The 26,098-nt window shown below is 40.2% G+C and overlaps 1 protein-coding gene across 1 annotated transcript in view; it reads left to right on the top strand.

Moving 5' to 3' along the window:
• The first annotated feature begins 1,141 nt into the window (after nucleotides 1-1,141).
• Nucleotides 1,142-26,098, top strand: part of LOC114664121 (G-protein coupled receptor 20-like) — a 59,547-nt gene continuing 34,590 nt past the window's right edge. The window contains exon 1 of the mRNA XM_028818093.2: nucleotides 1,142-1,482. The gene's annotated coding sequence lies outside the window, so the exon portion shown is untranslated. The remainder of the gene's footprint in view (nucleotides 1,483-26,098) is intronic.

The raw sequence follows: 26,098 nt of genomic DNA, 5'->3' as shown, positions 1-26,098 counted from the left end.
CAGTGATTAGAACAATTACTTTAAAGATTAATATGAACGGCTTCCCATGACCCTGCAGAATGAATGGGTTCACAGAATGAATGAATATGACGAGCCTGAGCAACAGCTGTAGTAGGGTGCAGTGTACTGAATTAGTGAGATCTCAGCTCAGGCAGATGGGACCTCTCTAATACCAGATGGGAGGTCATTCCAGTATTTGAGCCCTTACATATAAATTTACCCCCCCCCCCCCCCCCCCATTCCGTAGGGTAGGATATTAATCAAGCATGTCTTACAAGATCGCAGCGTATGCCCTGGCGTGTTGGCAAACATGTTCTGTTTGGTTTGGTTTAGCATTCTTGATTTGTGACGGTCATTTTTACAGCCTTGTTCCTAAATAGACTGAACTACGTTGACCTCTTTTGTAAGTTGCTTTGGATAAGAATGTCTGCTGAGTGAATAGATCTAAAATGTAGATGTAAAGCAAAAGGAGGAAAGCCATTTACATCTTTAAATTTATACAGTTTATTAATGATTCAAATTAGAAATACCACACATGTGTGCCTCCCATGTTGAAAATCATTGTGAGAGAAATGGATGAATATCCCATCCAGAGTTGGTTCCTGAAATGTGGCCATTGCTGGCTTATTAGGAAATAGCAGGTTCAGAGAATTGAAGTGCAGGTGAAACTTCAATCCAGTGTTCACAACAGGTAAAAATATTAGGGCTGCTGGAAGAGAGGATATCAAGGGGATACCTGACTTCAAACATACAATGTGCCAAGTGTGAATGCACCACCAGATATTATGACATAAACTGTCACCAAGAGAGCCAGTTATTAACTAAGGGTATCCTGACAAGGTGGTGTTTTAGGTCTCAGTGCCCCTCGTGTTCTCTCCAGTAGCCAGTTGTCTGTATTTCCACTTTCTTTGCATGCTGAACTTTTACCAAACCTAGAGGTGTCTTTCATAGGTAACAGAGCTGCTGACTGACGTCATGCCTAATGTAAACTTGGACAATTAAGTTCCTCTTTAAGGATTCATAGCTGGGGGAGAAAGTTTAAACAAATTTGTCAGCACTTATAGCCATCTGGGATACTGAGTCAGTTAGGCGGCACGCGCGCACGTGGTGTGGGGGGGGGGGGGGGACGGGGGGGAGAGAGAGAGAGTGACTGAGAGAGAGAGAGAGGAAAGCAGAAGGAAGGAGATGCACTGAGTTAAAAAAAGAGGAAAGCAACCAAAAGCCACACATGCCAACAAGACTGGCCATTCTGTGAGGAGCTGTGCACTTTAACTGACTACTGAGGGACAGCCAAGGAGGGAGAACATCAAGGGGCAATGAGCACAAAGAGTGTCCAGCAGCCATCTCCACTGAAGAGGTCAACCTTCTGATTCCCCCATCACACTTGATATTGTTAGTGGTGGACGAGTGGTCCGGTTTTTAGTGAGTGCTGCTCTCTGTTCTCAGCCACTGGGAGACTTGAACAGCTTTCTTCAGGGAAAGGTGAGTTCAGCTTGAATTTCTGTGTAGGGATTGTGATGTTCGTGATTAAAGAAAGTGACTCTCACATCCCGTGGAATGGGGGGGGGGGGTCTTTTTATTTCATTTTTGTAGCTATGAATGAATTTTTAACTTTCTTAACGTGAGTTCAACTTGAATTTCTGTGTAGGGATTGTGATGTTCATGATTAAAGAAAGATGACTCTCAATGAGGGGGGAAGTTCTTTTTAAATAAGTTTTGTACCTATGAACACATTTTTTACTTTCTTAACGTGAGTTCAACTTGAATATCTGTGTAGGCATTGTGATGCTCATGATTAAGGAAAGTGACTCTCGCATCCCAGGTGGAGTTTCTTTTTATATTATTTTGTAACTGTGAATGAATTTTAACCTTCTTAATTTCCAGAGTATAAGATTACTTTTACATTTATTCCAGTAGCTGCCTCTAACAAACTCAAATAGAGAAATCCCATTGTCTGTATTGGAAAGCTTAAGATTAGCAAATTCACTTAACTTTTTTCTTATAAATAAACATAGAGAGAAATGTATAAATGCCTTTAGCAAGTTTAAGTACATGGTTCTAGCTTGTTGTTCCTAATATTAAGGTCAGTAGCCTGCAACTCTCCTGTCTGCTGTTTCCATTGTGCTTAGACAGTAAGATGGAAGAATTTGTCTCTAACAAACTGAAAACCACAGATCTGAGTAGCTGTCTCCGTCAGACTTTAGTGAACACATGCCAGAGGCTGACTACCAAATACATCCAAAGACAGATCCACATAGCAGTCGCTGAAAGGTTTCAGAAATAACTACCTGTAGTGGCCTCTAACAAATTTCAATGCACAGATATAGCAGCCTCTAGTACGTTTGTTCAGAGAGATCTGGTAGCCATCTCTAACAAGCTTCACAGACAGGTCCAGTTATCTGTAATAATCAAATGTTTGTTCTTTCCCCAATACGACTTGATTGGCAGAAGCCAATCATTGTCACTAACAGACTCATATAAGGATGTAACACTTTAGTTTAGGTACTGCAAAAATGCATCTGCAGTATTACTCATTTATGGTTATGTCACGAGACCTTAACAAAGGCTTCTTTAGGTCTTCATAACACTTACAAAGCATCAGTTGATCGGTTATTCATCTCTATGCTGTGTTGCATATTGACATGCTAGTAAAATTAACTGTTAATATAAAGGATTTAGAAGTCTTATACTGAATATGTAATAGCAAGAGAAATGTGTCTCAGTTAAGCCCCCTCAGACCAGTACAAAGTAACATTTTGTTAGCAGGTCTCATTGATGAATCAACACTTTACTGATGCTTTTTTAAGTTTTATGAAGACCCAAAGTAGTGTGAATGTCTTGTTTCCCAATAGTAGATGAGTAATAGATGCATTTTTGCAGGACCTAAACGGTTCTTGCTGCCATTGATATTCTTAGCCATAGACAGTTATAACAAGTTTAAATGGAGAGATGTTCATCCATGATAATTAGAGCTGGGAAACTGTTCCTGTTAAACATAAACAGGAAAGTCCACTCAGCTACTTTTATTTAACAAGTGTAAATGGACGGATGTAGTTGTCTCCGCTAAGCAGCTGTCTCTAACAAACTTAAATATGCAGCTATAGCTACCCACAATACACTTATATGAATAAATATGAGTAGCCATCACTGACAAGCTTAAGCAGACAGGTCCATTTATCTTCTATAATCGAATGCATGTTCTTTCCCCAGTATGCTGTGATAGAGGGGTCTTGGCATCCGCCTCTGACAAGCTTCAACAGCCATTAGCCAACAGTTGTCTCCAACAGGCTTACAAGAGGAGATTTTTTTGGTCTCTGATATTCTAACACATAAACAGATATGGATAGTTGTCTCCGACAGGCTTAAATAGACAGGAGCTAATAGATGTCTCCAGCAAAAGTGCATGTGCAGAATAGCTGCATCCATTATAGTCAGTGCTGGACAGTGGGCCCTAACAAAGTTAAACAGCGAGATCCAGGCAGCCACCTTTAATAAGTGTAAATGGAAAGATGGAGTTGTCTCCAGATATTGGACAGCTGTCTCTAACAAGATTAAATATACGGCAATATCTACAGGGATTGTGCCAATATGAATAAATACGAGTAGCTGTTCTTAAGGCTTTGGACTTCAAACCCTCAGGTTGTTGGTTCAGATCTTGCTGCTGACACTATGTGAGCACAGGCAACTCACTTCACCTGCTTGTGCTCCAGTTCGAAAAACAAAAGAAATGCAAAAAATGGAATCTCAAGTGTTCGACTAAGGCATCAGCCTAATCAGTAAGAAATACGACAAGCTTAAGCAGGCAGGTCGAGTATGCTGTTGTTTTAAGAAGCCTGATAGCTGGACACAACGCAGGTGCTCTTAGTTTGTTGAGACAGGTAGGACTGGACATTGCAGCCGTCTCTATCAACTGTAAACAGACAGGTGCCAGCAGCTTTCTCTAACATACTTAAGTGTACAGATGTTGTTGCCTCCAATATGCCTTTATAGACCGATATGGATCTCAAAGCAGCGTAAAGCAGACAAATCCAGGTTGGTGTCTTTAAGAAGCTTGATAAATAAACATACTGTATGTACTTACCCCCCAGTATGGTTAGATAGATGAGGCTGGGTAGTTCTCTCTAACAAGCTAGAAGTTAGTAGACACCTCCAGCACACTTAAATGTACAGTTTTGCTGTCTGCACAGGACAAACTTAAACAGGCCGTTCCAGGTAGCTGTCTTTAAAGAAGCTTAAATACACAGAGCTTACATGGAGTTGTCTCCAGATATTACTGGACAGCTGTCTCCAACAGGTTTAAATGTACAGTATGGCTAACACTGCCTCAGAAGTGCCTAGAAAAGGGGTCCCCAACTCTGGTCCTGGAGGGCCGCACTGGCTACAGGTTTTCATTCTAACCCTTTTCTTAATCAGTGACCTGTTTTTGCTGCTAATTTTGAATTCATTTTAATTGACTTGTCTTTTAAGATTTGTTCCCCTGAATTTCTTCATCATTCCTCTGAATTGCTTTATTGCTTTCCTTAAATGGCACCCAAACAGGAATGAAATGTGAAGTTAGTGAACCAACAGAAGACCAACAAAGTCAGGGCCTCAAACTCCAACCAGTTGCTTAATTAGGCGCAGATTCTTGCCGTTAATTAATTCCATGGCTTGTTGCTGCTCTCATTGTGCAATAGCAGACATTTCCGAAATTGTTGATTTTCTCTTTTCTAAGAGCACTGCTAAAATGTTTTGTGAACCTGAGCAGATCAACATTCCTGACACCTTCATCTTTCTTTATTTTCAGATATTGTATGATGGCCACAGTTTGCTGGTCACATTTTGGTTCATTTTGTATCTCTTTTTTGTTTGGCTGCTAATTAAGGAACCCGAAACAATTAAGAGGTCTGAGTTTTCAAGAGCAAGTCAATTAAAATTAATTTAAAAAAAAGTTGATTAGGATCAAAAACAGGTCACTAATTTTAAAAAAGGTTAGAATGAAAACCTGCAGCCACTGGGGCCCTCCAGGACCAGAGTTGGGGACCCCTTTTCTACAACAACAACATTTATTTCTATAGCACATTTTCATACAAATGATGTAGCTGAAAGTGCCTTACATGATTAGGAAAGAGAAAAAACAGAATAGAATTAGGAAACACTAATTAACATAGAATAAAAGTAAGGTCCAATGGCCAGGGAGGACAGAAAAAAAAAAAGAACTCCAGATGGCTGGAGAAAAAAATAAAATCTGCAGGGGATCCAAGGCCACGAGACCACCCAGCCCCCTCTAGGCATTCTACCTAACATAAACGACCTCAATCAGTCCTCATTGTATTCAGGGTTCACATGGAAGAACTTGATGATGACGGTCATGTGGACTTCTGGCCTTTAATCCATCAATGGAGGGACATCACGGTGCTTTGATCAGGTGGTGGTGGTGCAGATCACCACCGCAGAAAACCAGAAGAAGAACAGAAGAGAAACTAGGGGTTAGTACAGATTACAGAGCCACCAGGAATGATAATGATCATTAAATGCATATACAGAGCATAAGGCTATCTATCTATCTATCTATCTATCTATCTATCTATCTATCTATCTATCTATCTATCTATCTATCTATCTATCTATCTATCTATCTATCTATCTATCTATCTATCTATCTATCTATCTATCTATAAGGATAAAACTAAATCATCAGCCACTGCCTACAGGAAGCTTCTACTTCTAAAGATGTAACTGTCCTAATAAACTCAGGAAGATGAAGATATTTGTCTCAAACCAGTTAGATGCCATTCAAATAAATGAATAGAGAGGGTTGCTGTAGTATACTGAGGTGGGTCTGGACAGCTGTCTCTAAAGAATCTTAACTAGAACCCTGCCAGCAGCTTTCTTTAACAGGCTTTAATGTTGAGATGTGTGTACGTAGTCCAGAGGTGGACAGCCATCTCTAACAAGCTTAAAAAAGCTTAAAAAAAGCTGTGTCTAGTGAACTTAAATGCACATTTCCTCCAGTATGTTCTCATAGCAAGATCCAAATCTCTAACACACTTAAACAGACAGATCTGATTATCCATGTTTAAGCTTCATAAATGGAAGTTCTTGCTGGCCCTCAGTATGGTTAGATAGGTGGGGCACAGCAGCTGTCTCTAACAGGATTCGACAGGCAGAAATCAACAGTTGTCCATGGCAAGCTTGAATGCAGAGATGTTGCTGCCTCCAATATGCTTACAGAGACAGACATGCAAACAGACAGTCCTCACAAACAACCATATGCAAGAGGCAGTAGGGATGGATACCCTGATTTCTCTCCATGAACATTCTAGTGAGACGTCAAGCAAAATGACACCTTTTATTGGCTAAAAAGATTACAATATGCAAGCTTTCGAGGCAACTCAGGCCCCTTCTTCAGGCAAGATGATAGAAGGGGCCTGAGTTGCCTCGAAAGCTTGCATATTGTAATCTTTATAGTTCGTCAATAAAAGGCGTTATTTTGCTTGACTTCTCACTACATTCACAATCACAGTACAACACCCAAGTACTATCATGAACATTCTAGAAGCTGCTATATCTGTCTACTTAAATTCACGGGAGACAACTCTTGACTTCTACCCATTTAAGCTTGTTAGAGATGGCACATCTGTCCATGTATGCATATTGGAGGTAACTACATATTGAAGCCAGTAGGGGGCACCACTGTGCCCCAAACCTCAGACGCAATGTAAACCAATATAACTCAGTAAAGTTTTTTATTTTTTTTTTTGTCACCAACCTTTCCATGTAAATACAGCCAATAATTTAGAATTCACAATGCTCTTCTACTTGTTTCGCCCTCCTGGTGAGTGTCACCCACTGCCTCCCAATGCCAACTCATCGGGGAGATGCAGCAGGCTTCTTTTAAATGAGACCCAGGAATGCTTCCAGTATTGCAGCAGTGGTCATCCAGAGCACTTCCGGGTTATATAGAAACCAGAGCAGTCTTCCCCTGATAGTACCCTCTTGTTGCACCCAAGGACCCCAAAAGGGCTGCTCTTCTAAATTGCAATTCTCATGCAGTCCTAACTGGGACCAGCCTGGAAAGACACTGCCTTCTATTGTGTGGGGGAATGAACTACCTCTGGCATCCATATTTGCCCGGTCCATCCATTAGCTTTTTATCTCGACTGGCATATGGGTTGCTAACCATCCTGGCAGTGTTGCAGCTCCTCTGTGCTGTCTTTCTGTTATGGCCTCTCACTTTCAGTCCCAGTCGGGATGCCAGTCCATTCACCTTGGCACCTACACTAGGCACATTCAGACTTATTAAAGAAAGCTGCTAGCATGTGTCTGTTGAAGGTTCTAGTGAGCTATTCAGTCCTATCTGTTTCAGCTACTCTACCTGCCCATTTATCAGGCCTCTAAAAACAGCCAACTGGTATTAAAAAGTGTAAAAAAAACTCTTTATATATTCAACTTTTATCATTTTTCCAAAGCAATAAGTGAAAGCTGAAACAACACTCTAATAATCAATAACTGAAAATCAGGGCTCACTGAAATATCCTTTAAGGCCTCACATGGCAGCGCTGTAGAAGAACTGCTTTATCAAAATGTACGAAAACAGAAGGGGTTGTCGTTATTAACGATACAAATAAGGGGTGACGCAGCACAGTGCTCTTTACTCATGGATCTAGTGTCCTTTACTTTAAATTTCAAACCTGGGCGCTGTCTAGGTAGAGTTTGCCCAGTCCCCCCATGTCTGTGTGTGTTTCTCTACAGGGTACTCCAGTTTCATTCCCCGAGGTGTGAATTTGATTGGAACTTTTAAACATGTCAGTGGGCTCTGTGATAGAGCAGCACCCCATCCAGCACTGGTTCAAGCCTCGTGGCTACTGATTGCGTTGGTTTCCAGGATTAAGTGGATTATTTGGATTTTTTCATTTTATTTTATTTTCCACCTATTAGTTATAATCTACAGGGAGAACTTGCAATCTCCACGGAGAGAAGGAATGAATCTCGGCTTTCTTGTTACAAGGCAGCAACACCACTGTACAGTAACTAAATACTTTATTCTCCTAATATTGTTAATGGAATTTGAATTGGTAAAGCTCACACAAATTAAACACCAATACAAACATGCAACATAAGAATGCCAGTAATTAGCATTTCCCAACAATCCACAGTCACTGTGCTCAACAACAGTATCTTTAAAAATATCAAATTAGTGTGAAAAAACTCTTTTAAGGCCAATATATGAGGTCTTTTCAGCTCAGAGCTTATGAATGAAATCCAAAAAGATATAAAAGTCTGTGTAAGATCTCAAATTTCTGCCATTGGACTCAAATGATGTGATGCGAGCCTCCTCCTTTATCAATTCATCCTCTTAGTGCATTCCCATGAGCCGCTGTTAAGATCGTTTCTTTCTTTCTTTCTTTCTTTCTTTCTTTCTTTCTTTCTTTCTTTCTTTCTTTTGAATGCCATTCTCACATGTTGATAATTCTTCTTCCCTGGGGCCGTTGCAGCAATGTTGTGCTGGCCCACGAGCGATGCCCTCTCATTTTTAAAGCTCTGTGCTCTTCCACTAAAGTAGACATTAGGACGGCTATCAGTGCATTTAAATGACAGATGTAATGGAGTCTGATAATGTAACCGCTCCAGCTATAGGACACCTTTAAGTGATACGGGGCGTCTAAGGGTCAAAGCCATGGATTCCTGCTGAGTTATCTCCGCAGCAGATGTCGAATGGCAGAGTGTGCCCATCACTCACAGGCAAAGCTGTGTTTACTAGCCATGAACTTTCTGGGTTTGTGTTAACGTCAGAAGCTGGCTGGCTGACTTTCTATTCTGGGAAAGTTTTAATGTGTCCAGGGGGAATTGCAGGAGGTTCTCATGGATAACATTGGAAAGAATGTTAGTAAACTTCAGCCTAGGCATCTCTTGACAAAGTGGCACAAAGAAAATCAGCAGAGTGCACACCTGTTTAGAAATGTGACACAAGGGTGAGGTGTATTGTCACAACAGATCAGCTATGCCATTATTTATCAATCGTGACAGTGATTGCTGCCTGGGCCCTTCAATGCCAACATCAACATCAGGAGGAGAAGCTGGCATTCTCCCTGATTTCTGGGATAAAGGCGGCCACCCAGACTTTTTCCATGGGTAATCTATGTTGAAAAATTTGCCCCATCCTCCAGTTCTGTTTATTCACAAGACGTTCTTTCAAATGTCTAAATGACACTTGAGGGGCCACTTTTTGTCTCCTCCATGGCCCTAATATGCAGTAAAGAAGTACAAGTGAAGGTACTATGTGCTGAGACCATCTTGATTTGACTCCTGCCTTGCACCAGATGCTGATGGGAGAGACTCCAGCTTCTTGTCACCCTTAAACTGATTGAGAATCTTCATAAAAGAGATAAATGGGTTTCTACACATAACAGTCTTCCTGCAGAGGCAGCACGATGGCACAGTGGTCAAGCTGCTGCAACACAAGTGATTAGAAAGTAGTCCGATTTTTCTGTCTGTGTGGGGTTTGCATTCGATTTGATTAAATACATTTTATCACTCCCAAGGGGAAATTTAGATGCATACAGCAGCAGAATCATAAAAAACATGCATATGGACTCATAGGACAAATAATACAATCAATCAATAAATAAATACTGCATATTGTGCAGAAATTGCAAAATGGACTTAAAACTGAAAACTAACCTGACAAAGTATAAACATTTAGTTTGGGACGTTGAGAGGAAGCATTGACTTGCCTGATAGGAGTGAGCAGAAAAGGCTCTAGTGAGATGAACCTGTGACTAAATGTTCTCCAACAGTGTGCCTCCTGGTGGCAATGTAGGGGATTTTTCATCATGGCATCCAATTTTGCCATCATCCTCATTTCCACAACCACTTCCAGTGTGTCCAGTGTTAGCCCTGTGATGAACCAGGCTTTCCTGATAAGTTTGTTCAGACATTGTGTTTCTTTTGAGCTCAAGTTGCTTCTGCAGGAGACTGCAGCAGAGAACACCACACTGGCTACTATGTACTGCTAGAACATTCCAAGCAGCTTGCTCCAAGCTTCATTAGATTTGAGTCTTTTTAATAAGTCCAGTCTGCTCTGGGGCTTCTTTTACAGTGCCACTGTGTTGTCAGACCAGTCCAGCTGGCTGTTTATGTTTATTTATGCTGCTTGCATGTTGTCTCCATGTTTGGTACTCTGCTTTTCCTCCCACATCCTGCAAACATGCCTGTCAGGTGAAATGGCCTGGTGCAGGAGTCCCCAGAATCACACCTGGAGGGCCAGCAGTGGCTGCAGGTTTTTGTTTCAGTCCAATCAACAGTTGTTCATTGTTGATAATGGATTTCTTGGAAGTGTCTTTATTCTGCTGGGCCAAGTCATTCTTATATTGCCATCTTCACCCAAATGACGTGTGGCGAGCAGCAAATTAGTAATTCTCAGTCCTTCACTTTTTTTCAGTAACACAAGTTTAGGAACTGCAAGAAACGTACCTGTTAGTAACATACTCTTACTGTATGTAAAAAGACCTTAACTAAGGCTTTGTTGGGTCTTAATAACACTGAAAAAGCGTCAGCAAAGTGTCTGTTTATCTCTGCAGTGCGCTACATTGAAATAACTTCAGTTTGGAATTGTCAGCGACGGCTTCAGTGAGACAGATTTCACTTTATATTCCATAGCACTTTGAGCATGGGGAAGGTGCTATATGAATAAAATGCAGTATTATTATTATTATTATTATTATATTTCAGTCCTTGAATCTCACAGCCTTTCAGCTGGTATGAAAACTATGCCTGTTGAAGAGATCTCTAGAGAAAGGACATAGTTGAAAGTCTTGGGTAGGGGTAAATTCCAGAATTTAGGTCTGGTCAGGGTTAGGGTGCCTAGTCAGGGTCATCTGAAAGGAAAATGTCTGGTATTAAAGACTTCTAACCATGCCAAGGACTCTGCTGTTTATGTACGCCGTGCATATTGCTGCTTGTTTTTGTAGAATAAAGATGTTGATGTTGGTTGAGATCCTTTCTGTTTATTGCTTGACGGATTTAACAATAACCCCAGTAGCACCTATGATGAAAGGGACTGCTTCTGTGTCTGTTTTCCAAAGCCTTTTAATCTCATTTCCGAGCTGATGGTAGTACTCCAATTTAGTCTCTTATGGACCGATGTAATAGTCTGACGGCACCATGATGTCTATTAAAATAGTTTTATTGGTGGACAGATTCGTATAAATGATGTTTGGTTGGTTGGCATTGACCGTGACATCTGTTTGAACAGGAAGCTCTTAGAGAATCCTTTATTATTATTATTATTGTTATTATTATTATTATTATTATTATTAGTAGTAGTAGTAGTAGTAGTATAAGTATAAGACCTGTGAACCCTTGATTTTTTTTTGGTAGTTTTACCAACATGTCAAAATTTCATAGTATGCTACACATTACAGAGTTGAATATAATAATAATAATAATAAAATAATAATACATTTCATTTATATAGCACCTTTCCCAAGCTGAAGGCGCTTATTTACGATAGATAGATAGATAGATAGATAGATAGATAGATAGATAGATAGATAGATAGATAGATAGATAGATAGATAGATAGATAGATAGATAGATAGATACTTTATTAATCTCCAAGGGGAAATTCACATACTCCAGCAGCAGCATACTGATACAAAAAACAATATTAATTAAAGAGTGATAAAAATGCAGTGCAAGTTAAAAAATGCAAGGTAGAGAGTGCGAGGCAGGTATAACAGACAATAACTTATGTCTTATGTATAATGTTAACGTTTACCCACACACCCCCCCCCCCCCCCCCCCAGGTGGAACTGAAGAGTCGCATAGTGTGGGGGAGGAACGATCTTCTCAGTCTGTCAGTGGAGCAGGATAGTGTCAGCAGTCTGTCGCTGAAGCTGCTCCTCTGTCTGGAGATGATCCTGTTCAGTGGATGCAGTGGATTCTCCATGATTGACAGGAGCCTGCTCAGCGCCCGTTGCTCCTCCACAAATGTCAAACTGTTCAGCTCTGTGCCTACAATAGAGCCTGCCTTCCTCACCAGTTTGTCCAGGCATGAGGTGTCTCTTTTCTTTATGCTGCCTCCCCACCACACCACCGCGTAGAAGAGGGCACTCGCCACAACCATCTGATAGAACATCTGCAGCATCTTATTCTTTACAGTATTCTAAGGAATAAAGAGCATCAGCATCAGGAATAAAGAGCATAAGGAATGCACAAAGCATCAGTATTGGCAGTTCAGTCCAATTTATCATCCAGCTGCACTCCCAGGTATTTATAGGTCTACACCCTCTGCACACAGTCACCTCTGATGATCACGGGGTCCATGAGGGGCCTGGGCCTCCTAAAATCCACCACCAGCTCTTTGGTTTTGCTGGTGTTCAGTTCAAAGCACTACTGGTGCTTTGTGTTAAGGTATAAAGAAGTCTTTGTTAAGGTCTTGTTACATACTAGTATCCGAGTAATACAGTAGATGCATTTTTGCAGTGCCTAAACAAAAATGTTGTCCTTTTTCCTTCCTTTTCTTTCCAAATATTTCATTAATACAGAGAGTTTATGATAAACATGCAGGTGTAAATGGGATGAGGCTATGTGATGAACTGCTGGTTCATTTGTACCTCATTTTTAAATAGATGATGCTTTGCACAAAGCAATTAACAACAGTAAGATGTCTCAGCCTACAACAAGAAATTAAGGACTGGGAATGTTAACAAGCGAGGTAATTAAAATGAAACACAAAACTGCTTCTGCATGGATAATTAAGAAATTGGGACTGAACCTGTGATGATTACCTGACCTGGTGTGAGCGAGTGTGAGTGTGTGTCTCAGTGTGTTCCTCAGTGTGTCCTGCAATGGGCTGGCACAGGTGCACCATACTTGGCTCCTGCCCTGTTCCCAGTGCTAAAGGGATTAGGTTGTGCCCTCATGACCCCAAAAATTTGGATGCGTGGATGTCTGGTCATGGCATAGACTGTAAAATTATGAACTATGCTTGTGGCTACTAAATATAATAACTAACATGTTAACCTTTATTAAATACGTACATTTTCAAATCATGTCAAGCTTATTATCATGTGTACATTATACAATGAAATGTTTATTTGCATGTCCCCTCAGAACAGTTGACAAAAATAAAATACTAAAAAATGAACTAATAAACATATTTACTTTAATTAAATAAATAAAGAAAAATTACACTTAGCAACATTTATACCAGGAGTGTCCAACTCAGATCCTGGAGGGCCGCAGTGGCTGCAGGTTTTCATTCCGGCTACTTTCTTCATGGGTAACACTACTAATGTAACATCCTGCTTCTGACTTAATTATGAATGACTTGCTTAACTGTTTCTTTTCTTAGCCAGCAGCCAAACAATAGAGATAAAAAGCGAGCTAACAGCTAAGTCAGGGGTGTTAAAAAAATCCTGGAGGGCCACCATTTTCTTTCCAGCTAGTCTCCTATTTCTCTGTTAATGTTATTTCATTCAAGGGCTTTGTTAGTGTTCTCATTCTGGCACACCAGTCATTTCCAAACCTGATTTTCTTTTTTCTGAGATGTTCTCTGGACCTCAGCAGATCAGCAGTTCTCAGACCTTCATTTTTTTTTCTTTCCAGATATTTTATTGTGACAGATATTGAGATCTAACTTGGCCCTGTCATCGTCTGTCTTTTTACTGTTGGGCTGCTCATTAAAAAAGAAATGAAAGTGAATTAAAATGAAGGTAACACAGTATGTGCTGTTAGCATTAGTAATTGGTTACTAATGGAGGAAGTAGCTGGAATGAAAACCTGCAGTCACCGTCACCCTGATACAGACTGCATATATAATTACATACAACTAGTAACGGCGCACTGCATGATAACATGCAGTGAGTACACTTGCCTTGAGCATTCCTAGTTGTCATCCTCTTTCTCTGTACGTTTAACATTTGTTTGCTCAGAGGTTGATGCGCTTGCTGCTTTCTGAGCAGCGCTTCTTTTTTCCACCCTAGCGGCCCGCTTCTTCTTTACTTTCGTCGGCATCTTTTCACAATACAACAGATTAGGTCAGTGTTTGTGTTGAAATTACTTAGTGCGTTTTCTTTAATTTTTCACTTAAGCTGTCACTTAACTGTTGAATCTGCCTCAAGAATGATTTAAGATATGAAGAGGTAGGGGAAGTGACGGCAAAGGTGGTAGGGATGAGAATGGCGCCCGTACACATACACCGCATGGCCATTCTGCTGCCTGCTGCCGAGAGTTGATTCTACAATAAAATAAAATAAAAATAAAAAGAGTAATAAAAATCAAACCCCCGAAAGTGGACAGTAGACATCATGTAGTATATGTGTACCAAATTTCAGGTCAATAGGTCAAACGGTTTGTGAGCTACAGGTGATTTAAAACCCTGGACAGACAAACGGATAAGAAGATACACACAATATTTATTTGCAAGTATTATATATTTAGTGCTCAATGTTTGTTATATTACAATACTAGCTATCCCCAGTGGCTTCGCCCGTGTAGAAGTGAAACTGGACAGTGAGGAGGGTCCTGCCCAGCTCCCCACTCCTGATGTTACACTTCCTCTTCCCCTCAGCCTTGCAGCCTCTGTCTCAGATTAGTGCAAATATGTCGCTCCTGCAAGCAAACTATGATTCTTAGCACGATGAGAGAAGTCGCAAAATCAACCAGAATGTTCCAGCAAATTCTAGAAAAAAGCCCAATCTAAATCTGTTAAGTGGTTCTCTCGTTCACTAGCTAAGTAGACTTAAGATACACCCCGAGGCTGGTACATGATTGAGGAGGGCTCTGCCCCCCTCCCCTCTGCCCATTGTGTCTCTCTCGGATTCGCACAAATAAATCAGTACCGCAAGTGAACTATGATACTTAGCGCAACGAGAGAAGTCGCAAAATCGACCGGAACGTTCAAGCAAATTATAGAAAAAAAAACAACCTAAATCCGTTAAGTAGTTCTCTCGTTCACTAGGTAAGTGGATGTAAGATACGCCCCGAGGCTGGCACATGAGTGAGGAGGGTCCTGCCACCCCTCCCCTCAGCCCATTGCGTTTCTCTCAGATTCACGCAAATAAATCAGTACTGCAAGGGAACTATGACACTTAGTGCAATGAGAGAAGTCGTAAAATCAACTGGAATGTTCAAGCAAATTATAGAAAAATAAACAATCTAAATCCATTGAGTAGTTCTCTTATGAAAAGCAGACAGACAAACAGGTGTTGGATTTTATATATATAGAGATGTATTCTTATGATTAACTGTTCAGCAACCTTATGACTTGTGAGTAGAAACTGTTCCTGAATCTACTGGTTCAGTGCCAAAGGATGCACACGTTTCCGTAGCACAGCATAACGTTCTCAAACTCATTAATGATGACAGAAGGCTGGAGCCCACCCTAGTAGGATTGGGTCAAAAAAAGAACCCATTCTAGGTGGGATGCAAGACCCAGTCCTGCACACACACACACTCAAAGTCACACATTGCTAATTAATCTAACAGCATGTGTTTATAACATAGGAGGAAAACTGCAGCTCCACACAGACAGCAACCAGACGCAGGGTTTAAACGGAGCTGCACTGCCTCAGAAGCACCAACAACCCCACTTCAAGAGAGAAGCCAAAACTTTAACTCCATAAATATTCATTTTATTGTTGTCACTTTGCAGTCAATTGAACTTCAGACATCACTATTTATGGAGTTCTCTGGATTGTCATGCAGAGTTTAGTATTTTGCGTGCTGATTTACATCTGGGATTTGCTTTTTTTTTTCATCCATTTCATCATTAATATTTGTGACTTTCTGCACGTCCCACACAGTATTTTGTCAGCCAAGTGACTCCATAGCCTTTTGCAGTCAATCAGTTAGTCAGTCATTATCCAACCCGTTATATCCTAACACAGGGTCATGGGGGTCTGCTGGAGCCAATCCCAGCCATCACAGGGAGTAAGACAGGAACAAATCCCGAGCAGGGCGCCAGCCCACCACAAGTCTTTTGCAGACAGATCACTAAATAGAACAGACCAGTAGTGCCTGGGGAAAGGTGTTGTATAAATAAAATGCATTATTATTGGTGCCATGAATTCCAACCCATTCATTTTCAAACATGCCTCACTGTGGAGTATTGGTTTTACACATGAAACATTTTAATAATAAAATATTTATGGGACAGCACAGTGGTGGGCACTGTTGCATCTCAGCACCACAGTTATGGATTGAGGCCCTGGCTTGGTCACTGTTGGGGTTTTCATGTTCCCACTTGTTCATCTTTGGTCTCAGAATATTGTTGATTTCTCCCAAATTAATATATTAAAGGTGACAACTTGAGCATGTTCTGGTCTTAGGCTGGGAATAGCTCCTGCCTGGCACCCAGCATAGGCTTTAGCTCCTAGAACCCTAAATAGAGACAAGTGTGATTAATAATGGATGAATGAATGATGGCTACATTGGGTTCTAACTACGCATTAGGCAATAGCTAAATAGTTAACTTGATAAATGGAGTTCAAGGCAATCATGGCCTGAAGCATCAATTGAAATGTAAAGAAAATTTAGAGCAATGGGGCTACAGGTACCTGTGAACCTATAATAGGACAGCAAGTTCAGGAAATGTAAGAATTGATCTGTGGCCAGCAATGTGCTTGTGAAAATGAAATCTGCGTGTTGTCAACTGTCTAAAGGGGAGCTCCACTGAGATTCATTCTGTTCACATGCCTTTAAACAAACTGGGACCTAAAGGACAACCAGCACATGAGCTCAATGAGTTATTCAGCCTACAGTGCAAGTAACCTCAATTAAGTAATTTGTCATTCATTCGTTATTTCATCATTTTGTTGTTTAGACCTGAGTGTATTCTTTTTCTGACACCATTTGACTGCTTTTAATATGTGTTGTCTGTGGTAACAAAGAGGTTTCTCATTTAAAAAATCTATCTATCTATCTATCTATCTATCTATCTATCTATCTATCTATCTATCTATCTATCTATCTATCTATCTATCTATCTATCTATCTATCTATCTATCTATCTATCTATCTATCTATCTATCTATCTATTATTTAGTGCCTTTACTGTTGGTGGGATGAGATGTGTAGATAATTGGAGAAGAATTAACCAGTTTAATATCTGAGGACTGATTTTTCATGAATGGTCCTCATGTAACATCTTCTACAAGTGCAAATAAACCTCCATGGAGCCAATGGGGCAATTCGTATTAAAAAATTAAATTCAGAAACTGTCCAGCTAGGGTGGACTGAGCAGATTTTGAACAAGAAGTGAAGAAATATTCTCACACAGTCTGCCGTTCATGAAATCCTGAGGAAAATGCAGCTGGATAGAGTTGGACATCATGACTTATTTCTTTCAAGTTAAACTGGCATTAGCTATGTTCTCGTAAGCAAATTATTTATCTACCATTCCATTTTCAGCCCTGCTTAGTTCAAGTTTTGATATTCATTTTTGGAAAAAACTAGAAGCTCCAGTTGCCCCGTGACTTTGCCTTAGATATGTGGGCTGAGAAAACAGAAGGATGGATTGTGCATCACATTTTTTATTAAATTAATGAGATCTTTACTTTATTAATGAATAATAACAAATTACATAAATTGCCTTAAAATAAAAACACTCATGAGCTCATTCAACAACACACAGCTGTATGTTTATTCTCCATCTGTTTCAATTTTACATCCATCATTTTCAAGTTCACAGCATCAGTAATATTGTTTTAAAGTGGCACAAAATGAAGCAGGCAGATGATAATCTGATGTACCACCACAGTTTAGATGTGATGAAAAATCAAAGTCCTCACTAATGCTTGTTATCAGCGACACAGAAGATCTCTGACCTTGTCTCGTCCAGCTATTGTCCTGTGACCTCACTCAGTCCAGCATGGAGCTTGTACCCCTGTCTCTATGGAGTCTGCATGTTCTCCTTTCATTCCAAAGATGTTGATTTTGGGTTAGTCGGTGACTAGTATATTAAGGGAAATGTATATTTGATTCTGTTTTTAAAATAAATCTTAGAAATATATATTTGAAGTACATATATTTTTCATTATACACTGTATTGCAAGACATGTTCACATATTTTTTGGGTATATTGCAATATATTTAATTTTCATAATGGAGGGTGAAACCTTGGAGGTATTAAGTTGGTTTGCGTCACCTAGATGTATCCAGAGCACAGTGCTGTAATTCTTTCACTAAAGGGCTTCAACATGGATTCCAAGAAAAATAAAACTTGCATTCTGTTGATCAGATAGTAAGGCAGGCATTACAAGAACATTTCAATTTGTGTGAAGATCTGGGGTGTTAATGCATCTGAGTGCATCTCTGCAGGCACTTGTGCTGAATGGCTGTTGGCATTTTAGATGTGACCTGGGGCCTGGGAAGTTACAGGTATTAAAGAGGTTGAGTCTGGGGTGGTGATCAATGACCAGTAACCATGCCACAATGGTTTCTCCATCTTGGAGGTTCATTCTACACAACATCCGCAAGATTGGACTGATACCTAATGGAGTATACAGCACAACTCCTGGTCCTCACTTTGGCCTTGTCACATCTGGACTGCCAGCAGCAACTCTCTGTGGGCCACCAAGACGCTGCAAATGATTCAGATTGCAGCATCATGTCTGGTGTCCTGTCCAACTGCTATTAGGTACTGCAACGAGTTTGCATTTTGTTCTGATCAATTTTGTACCCTTGCCCTGTTCCACCAGTTCCTAAACCGCTCCTCAGACTGATGTTTGCTTTATTATGTTGACCACTTTTGTAAGTCGCTTTTGATAAAAGCATCTGCTATCTAAACAAATGTAAATGTAAATAAGTGTCCTCATCCCCTTGGTTGGTTATAGAGGTGGCAGTGGGATAAGGACTTGAAACAGGGAGATGAGGGAAATCAAGGCAGCAGGTTCTGCTTGAAATATGTTACTTTATTTTAATGTGCTGAGTCTCCTCCTTTTAGGTTTCTGATCTGATCGTTATAAGAAAGAGAGGTGACCCTGTTATTTTAACATCTAATGTGAATATCTGAACAGATTTAGCAAATGATATCCACAAGAATGAGAACTAAAGAAAAAAATCTACGATTTTCAAGGGTTCATGTTAGGACATGTGAGAGCAATTTGAATTGTTGTCACGCCACTAAGGATGCATTTTTCCAAAACCTATTTAGTTTTCCATAGGCATCAACCATTTTTTTTCTCCTTTGAAGGAAATCCTTTTTAATTATTAAATCCACTTAATAATTAGCATACCAAGCAACTATTTTTCTGAAAAAGTGGAAATCAACAGTAAAAACAACACGCAAGTAATGTGTGTCTGATAAACTTAACAAACCAAAGTGAGTCTTTGTACAGAATAAGTACAGAAGTGAGAAACAAGGCTGGTCAAAAATTCACAGAATGTCACAGAATTCTGAATATTTATTCTGCCCTTTTCTGAAAAGTCTAATATAAGCAGTATAATTGTATAGAAAAAAATTAGCCTGTACGAAAATAAGACAAAAATTAGGTGAATCCAGCCAAAAGGTAAAAGCTTCTGGTAGCACAGGAGTTCTGTCCACTAATACAGTCAGGTCTGAAGTGAGACAACTCTCTCGGAGCACACTTCCTTTAATTGCATATCCCGTGTGGAAAGAGTGGAGCCTTTAATGGGGTCCGCGGGCCCTCGCTGGGGTTCTTCTCATAGCTGCAGGTGGAAGAGAAAGGATAGTTAGCAACAGTGCCTCCTGTCGGCTTGGAGTGGTATTGCTTATCTTGCTTGAGTCCTTAAGATGACAACCATGCTGTATATACTAGCTGTCACCCACGACTCTGCCCACATAGTAGTGAAACAGGACAAACTTGAAAAATCAATAAAAAAAATTTTAAAAAATGTAATTCTGGTCAAGTTGAAGGTAGGTACACTCTAACGTCAAATGTTGGCACTATATCTGATCGTGTTCAGTTCTGACGGGAGAGAGTCCCCCATGTGGGGAGAAAAGCCCCTGGCCGTGATATCTCTGCCAATCAGCAGCTACCCTCTAAAACACACGTATCTCTGATCTCTCCCTCAAAAACGTCAAACGTTACTCCTTAACAATCTCTAGATGATAATGTCTGCTGAACAAACAGGTATCATTAGCTAAATGGAAGCAAGGTACGCTCCAGCACGTGGTGATAGGTAGACTGACTCGAACGGAGGCTGGCGCGTGAGTGAGGAGGGCCCTGCCCAGCTCCCCACTCCTGAGGTCCTCCTCCTCTCTCAGATTCACGCAAATGAATCACTGACACAAGCAAACTATGATAGTGCGATGAGTGAAGCTGCAAGTTCAACCGGAATATTCAAGCAAATTATAGAAAAAAACCCGATTTAAATTCGTTAAGTAGTTCTCTTGTGAAAAGCGGACAAACATACATATAGACAGACACTGGATTTTATCATCTCTCTATATATAAAATCCTAAGCCTAAAAGTTGAACGATTTTGTGCAATGATTTTATGTGACGTTTTTATGTCACATTTTTTGTCACGCTTTAAATCTGGCTTATTTTAAAACCTACATATATATATTTGGTATCATTCTTTTCAGAATTTATCGAACTTTAATGTGATGTTGTTAGATTTTTATTCCATTTTTTAAATTATAAACTAAAACATATCAAGAACTCAAGTCCCGCGAGATGAGGCTTTGTGCCAAGAGATTTAACCACGCCGGAAATAAAAGACAAAGAGTAGAACAGCTTGCTGTACAGGCTTTCAAATGTTTGAAGTGCCGTGCAAGATGCAGATCACGCGACACAGCAGCAGCAGCAGCAAGCCAGTTTCCTATTGTATCACCACTTAAGAGGGGGTTTCGAAGGAGTGACCACGTCTCCTTGGGGTGCGTTCAGCCCCCCTTTTAACAACTTGAGTGGCAGAGACGCGAAGTGGCTGGTGTGTGGCGCAGGCTGGGGGGGTAGGTAAGCAACGTGACAGGTGGAACCCCCTAGTATATATATATATATATATATATATAGCCCTGCGGTGGGTTGGCACCCTGCCCAGGATTGGTTCCTGCCTTGTGCCCTGTGTTGGCTGGGATTGGCTCCAGCAGACCCCCGTGACCCTGTGTTCGGATTCAGCGGGTTGGAAAATGGATGGATGGATGGAGATATATATATATATATATATATATATATAGATAGATAGATAGATATTGTCAAGGTCAGAAAGATTCAAGGAGCCCACAATATATGTTGTGGAACCAGCTGGGCAAACCCAGTATTTTGAAAGTCATCTCAGATAAAGGAGCACTGGAATCATTGGGTAGAAGAGTCCTTTCATCAGACTAGCTGGCCCAGCACTGACTCAGCTGTAGAATGGCCAGTCAGGGGGTGGCAGCTTGTTGGCTGAGGTTCTCGGACTATGACTGTGTCTGGCTTGTCTGACTCCTTTTCTACAATCTGGCCATGTTTCTAGAGTTAACTGATGGACAGATATTTTAGTTTTCATTTATGTTAATTAGTTTCTACTTTGCTTTTGATATATTTTAACAAATCTGTATCCTCATATGTGATAGTTCTGTATTTAGTGAGTGTTATGTATAATCTATTCTTGTATTTTGCCTCGAAAGTTGTCAGAAAGTTGCTCTGCGCCTGCACTTGGTGAGGAGTGCTGTGCAAGAACAAAGTAGTTTGTACTGCTGTATGGTATTTCTGAGGTGGTAATGATAGGCTGGCCATCTAGCTCTGTGAGGAGAATTACTTGGGTTCTGATTTGTGTGTTGTATTTAAGCAAATTTTTGACACTCATTGCATGCCCAACCTACCTGGAAGGGGGTCTCTGTCTGATACACCTACCCAAGATTTTAACTTTTTCTTGTCCTCTTAGATTGTCAAGGATTTAAAAAAAAAGGTCCTGTTAAAGTTCATTGAGGAAATCCTTTTGTGATTATGGGCTATACAAGAAATACATTATTGAAAAGAAAGGATGACCAATCCAGCCTTTACCAAAAAAAAAAAAACAAAACAGCCACAACAACTTTTCAGAGCTGAAGCACGTCTGTTTCAGGCAGTTCGGAGGCTTCTTCCATGTTTGAGTTTCAGGATCCAAATGAGACTTGGAACTCTGGACACGCCCATTTTTAATTGGTCCTGACCCTAAGAGGTGTGGCCTTCTCTGGGCTGTGAGGGCGGTGTCAGTTGCTGAGGCTCTTCTCAGCACTGAAGATGGAAGAGAGAAAGTAGTTAGGGATAGCGCCTCCTCCTGGTTAGGAACAGAATCACTTACCTTAACTTGAAGGTGATCCCCAGGCACAAACATATGACAATATATATATATATATATATATATATATATATATATATATATATATATATATAAATATTTGTATAAAAATGTGGTCTCTTATAATGCAGTGTACATGATTTTAGCACATGACCATCAATGAGCACTAAAAGCAGCATGAAGGTGCCTGTTTGATCTTTTTAAGTTGATTCCTGTGAGTTTTAACTTCTCAGATAGATAGATAGATAGATAGATAGATAGATAGATAGATAGATAGATAGATAGATAGATAGATAGATAGATAGATAGATAGATAGATAGATAGATAGATAGATAGATAGATAGATAGATAGATAACTTTAACAGAACAGTCAGTTCATGTAATGGCAAACAGCACTGGTCCTTACTCTTTAACAGGTTCCTTTCTTTATGGAGTCATGATGGTCACTGTCCAGTTCACCCCCTCATTGTGACACATACCAACTCACTCAGCACTTCTCTAGCCTTTGTATGAGAAAGAACAAATGAAGACCCAATTCATCTAAAAGATTGCTTCTTTAACCTATAGAGCTGAGTGAAGTATTTGTATCCATCACTGAAAACATTTAACACTTAATTATGGGAGGCCCCACTGTCAGGATCCTTGATGAACTAATCGGATTATGACAATTTTTGTGGAATTTTTCCATGCTTTGTTTCTTTAAAAATGAATCTCATTTATCACTTCCATTCTTTTGTCGATTTCACATTGCATATGGCTTCCAAGCAGACTGTCTGCTTGCAGCATTTTGACTGATGGTGTACCAGACATTTGGATATTTAAGAGCCAGGAAGCAGTAAGACTCCATATTTTACATATACAGGAAAACCTCCATCAAAAAGGAACAAAAAGAATTTTTTTTAATTTATATTGTATGTTTAAAAATGACAGGCTTCCAGAGAAGCATTAAAAACTAAGATTTTTGATTCACCCCTTTCAAGTTGTTTCAATCAATTGACTCTTTTCTGTTCCGAGTCTACATATTTTGCTTACTGATTTCAAATTCCTGCCACCCAAGAAGCAAAAAACAAGTGATTCATGCTTATTTACATGGAGCAGCAATCTTGCAGGTCAAACCCATAATTCCCTACTCAGCAATGGTCTCCTTCCTTCACTGAGTCATGCTGGATACCCTTCAGTTTACTCACTCATTTGGAAAAAAATATCCAAAAGTCCGTTTCAGACAGGATTTGTTTGACACCAAGTGGATGGATACGGTCATTATAACCAGAGCCGGTATGCAGCGGTACTCTGTACCCGCAATTCCCTGTTCTTGCCTTATGAGTAACGGTGGGTAGTTTATGTGTACCAGTGTGTACAGTCCATTTGGACCACATTAGCAACCCTTATTTATAAGAACAGCATGCCAGTTTACATCTCAATGGGGGAACCCCCACTATTTGATATAAATTGTGTATTTCAGTGTGCCTTTGGACCTTGGAAATACCCTACCTCACCGTTATTCAGCATGCACAACAAGAACACACACAGACCTTTTTTTCCACTTTAGACACTATTAAAGTCATTATTACAGGATGACCTATGTAATTTTAATCTCATCTAAATCCTCAAATGACTGAATTTTATGGACATGTTGAATCACATGCAACTAGTTTAACCTGAGGTTATTTTTTATGGCCATTTTATAGAAGGTAAAAAGCTCCATAATCTTTACTGAGATGTAAACGTGCAGTCAATAAAAAGTTACTGACATGAGCGATTGAGGCGGAAATAAAATTACAGAGGTCATCAAGTAATAATTACTTTACCCACCACCTCTAGGCAGTGCCAATGCTAAGTTATTTTGAACCTAGGCCAAGTTTATTAGTGCACCAACCAATTGTTTGGTAACCAACCCGTGCGGATGGGTTTTTTTCCCACTTATGATGTGCACCCTAGGCGAACACCTAATTCGTGTTAATGGCGGGTCCAGCTCTGCCTCTAGGTGTAAACTAATCCCATCTGAACAGGACTTTAGTCAGTAATTTATTGAATTTATCGAATCTCCCAGGAGAGGTGCAAACTTTCAAATTTTTCAGATGAAATAAAATAACATTTTTTTCATCCTGATATCTGTTTGTGTGTTAAATTCAAGCGATGTGTTTGTGGTCTCCTTAACAAGGCTTGTGTGCTGCCAGTGCAAGTGAACTGAGCACCTAGGAATCAGCATGGACCATGAGATGAACCTGGAATTCAAAATAGAGCGTTGCCAAAACTTGAACGTTAACCAAACACAAAGTCACAAAAGAAAATGCTAGGTTTCCAAAGCCCGAATCACAGTAAATAACTCACAAACTCTCTTCGATTTATCTACAATATTGGATGAAGTTTGGCGTGAACTGAGGGCTAGCATGTGTGATGTCACAGCACATGACCTTTGAGAACACATGTGTGATGTCACAGCACGTGACCTTTGAGAACACATGTGTGATGTCACAGCACGTGACCTTTGAGAACACATGTGTGATGTCACAGAATGTGACCTTTGAGAACACGTGTGATGTCACAGCACGTGACCTTTGAGAACACATGTGTGATGTCACAGCATGTGACCTTTGAGAACACATGTGTGATGTTATAGCTTGTGACCTTTGAGAACACGCCCCCTGTGACCGACCTGTGTGTTCTTGATGAGAGAGCCACAAAAAATAACACAGCCTTATTTTGTCTGTCATTCTGTGGTAAGCAGGTCCTGAAAATGGACAGATAGAAGAATATCTGATCTATGTATTTCATTTTCTTTGCTTCAGGTGGCTATTAATAGGAATCCCACGAAAAAACACTCAAATTTAAATGAAAGCTGTAACTGGAATCTCTTCTGAGCTGTTGCTATTATTAGGAGGCTTTTCAACGTTAAAGATTTCCTGAATCCTTGATGATTATTTTTGGATTTCTCAGACATGCTCAAGTGAATATTTTTCAGTGATGACACTTAAGAGTATGTTGATTTATTTTTTCCATTAACTATTATTTTAAGTAGAAACATTCCCACAAGTCCTTCCAGATATTTCAGTTTCTTGACTCCTCTTGCAGATTCTCAATCTATTTTATGACTTCACTTTTTTACTTAGGAAAATGGGATGGTATAGCCTACCCCAGCAGTGACAGGTGGAACCAGCTCTGGAGGGGATGGCAGATCACCTGTGGGCTCAGTCAGACACAACATCCATTTCACACCAATATACAGACACTAAGCAATCTGTTCAAGGACGTCTTATCAGACACACAGAAAACAGATTTGCCTTCTGATACAGTTGTGCCTGTGAGACTAAAGAGCTGCTCACAGACTTCAGGTAGCAGGAGGCAGACTGAAATCAAACCTACACCGGCTGTAGAAAGGATAAGCAGCTTTAAATTTCTCAGAATGACTATAATTGGTCACCTGAAGTGGGCACAACACCACACTCGGCTATCATCCAGAAGGCCCACCAATGTCTGAGGAAAGCCCAGATGTCTGCATGTACACCTCATATAAACACAGCAGAGGACAGTGGATTGGGCTTTAGTTCTGCTTATTATTTATGGTGGAATGCTGCGCTAATTTTGAAACTACTGACTCTCTGTACATATAGTGTGAGTCCCTGAGAATTAAAGAAAGCAGAAGTGGATTCTCATATAACATTAACAAAAATGCAAATATAAAATATAGTTTCATTATAAAGAATGATATCCATCCATCCATCCATTTTCCAACCCGCTGAATCCGAACACAGGGTCACGGGGGTCTGCTGGAGCCAATCCCAGCCAACACAGGGCACAAGGCAGGAACCAATCCAGGGCAGGGTGCCAACCCACCACAGATAAAGAATGATATTCATAAAAGAAATATTAGGCAACATGTAAT

This window comes from Erpetoichthys calabaricus, chromosome 13 (assembly GCF_900747795.2).
Source record: "Erpetoichthys calabaricus chromosome 13, fErpCal1.3, whole genome shotgun sequence".
NCBI classification, from domain to species: domain Eukaryota; kingdom Metazoa; phylum Chordata; class Cladistia; order Polypteriformes; family Polypteridae; genus Erpetoichthys; species Erpetoichthys calabaricus.
This window is presented reverse-complemented; position numbering and strand designations above follow the sequence as displayed.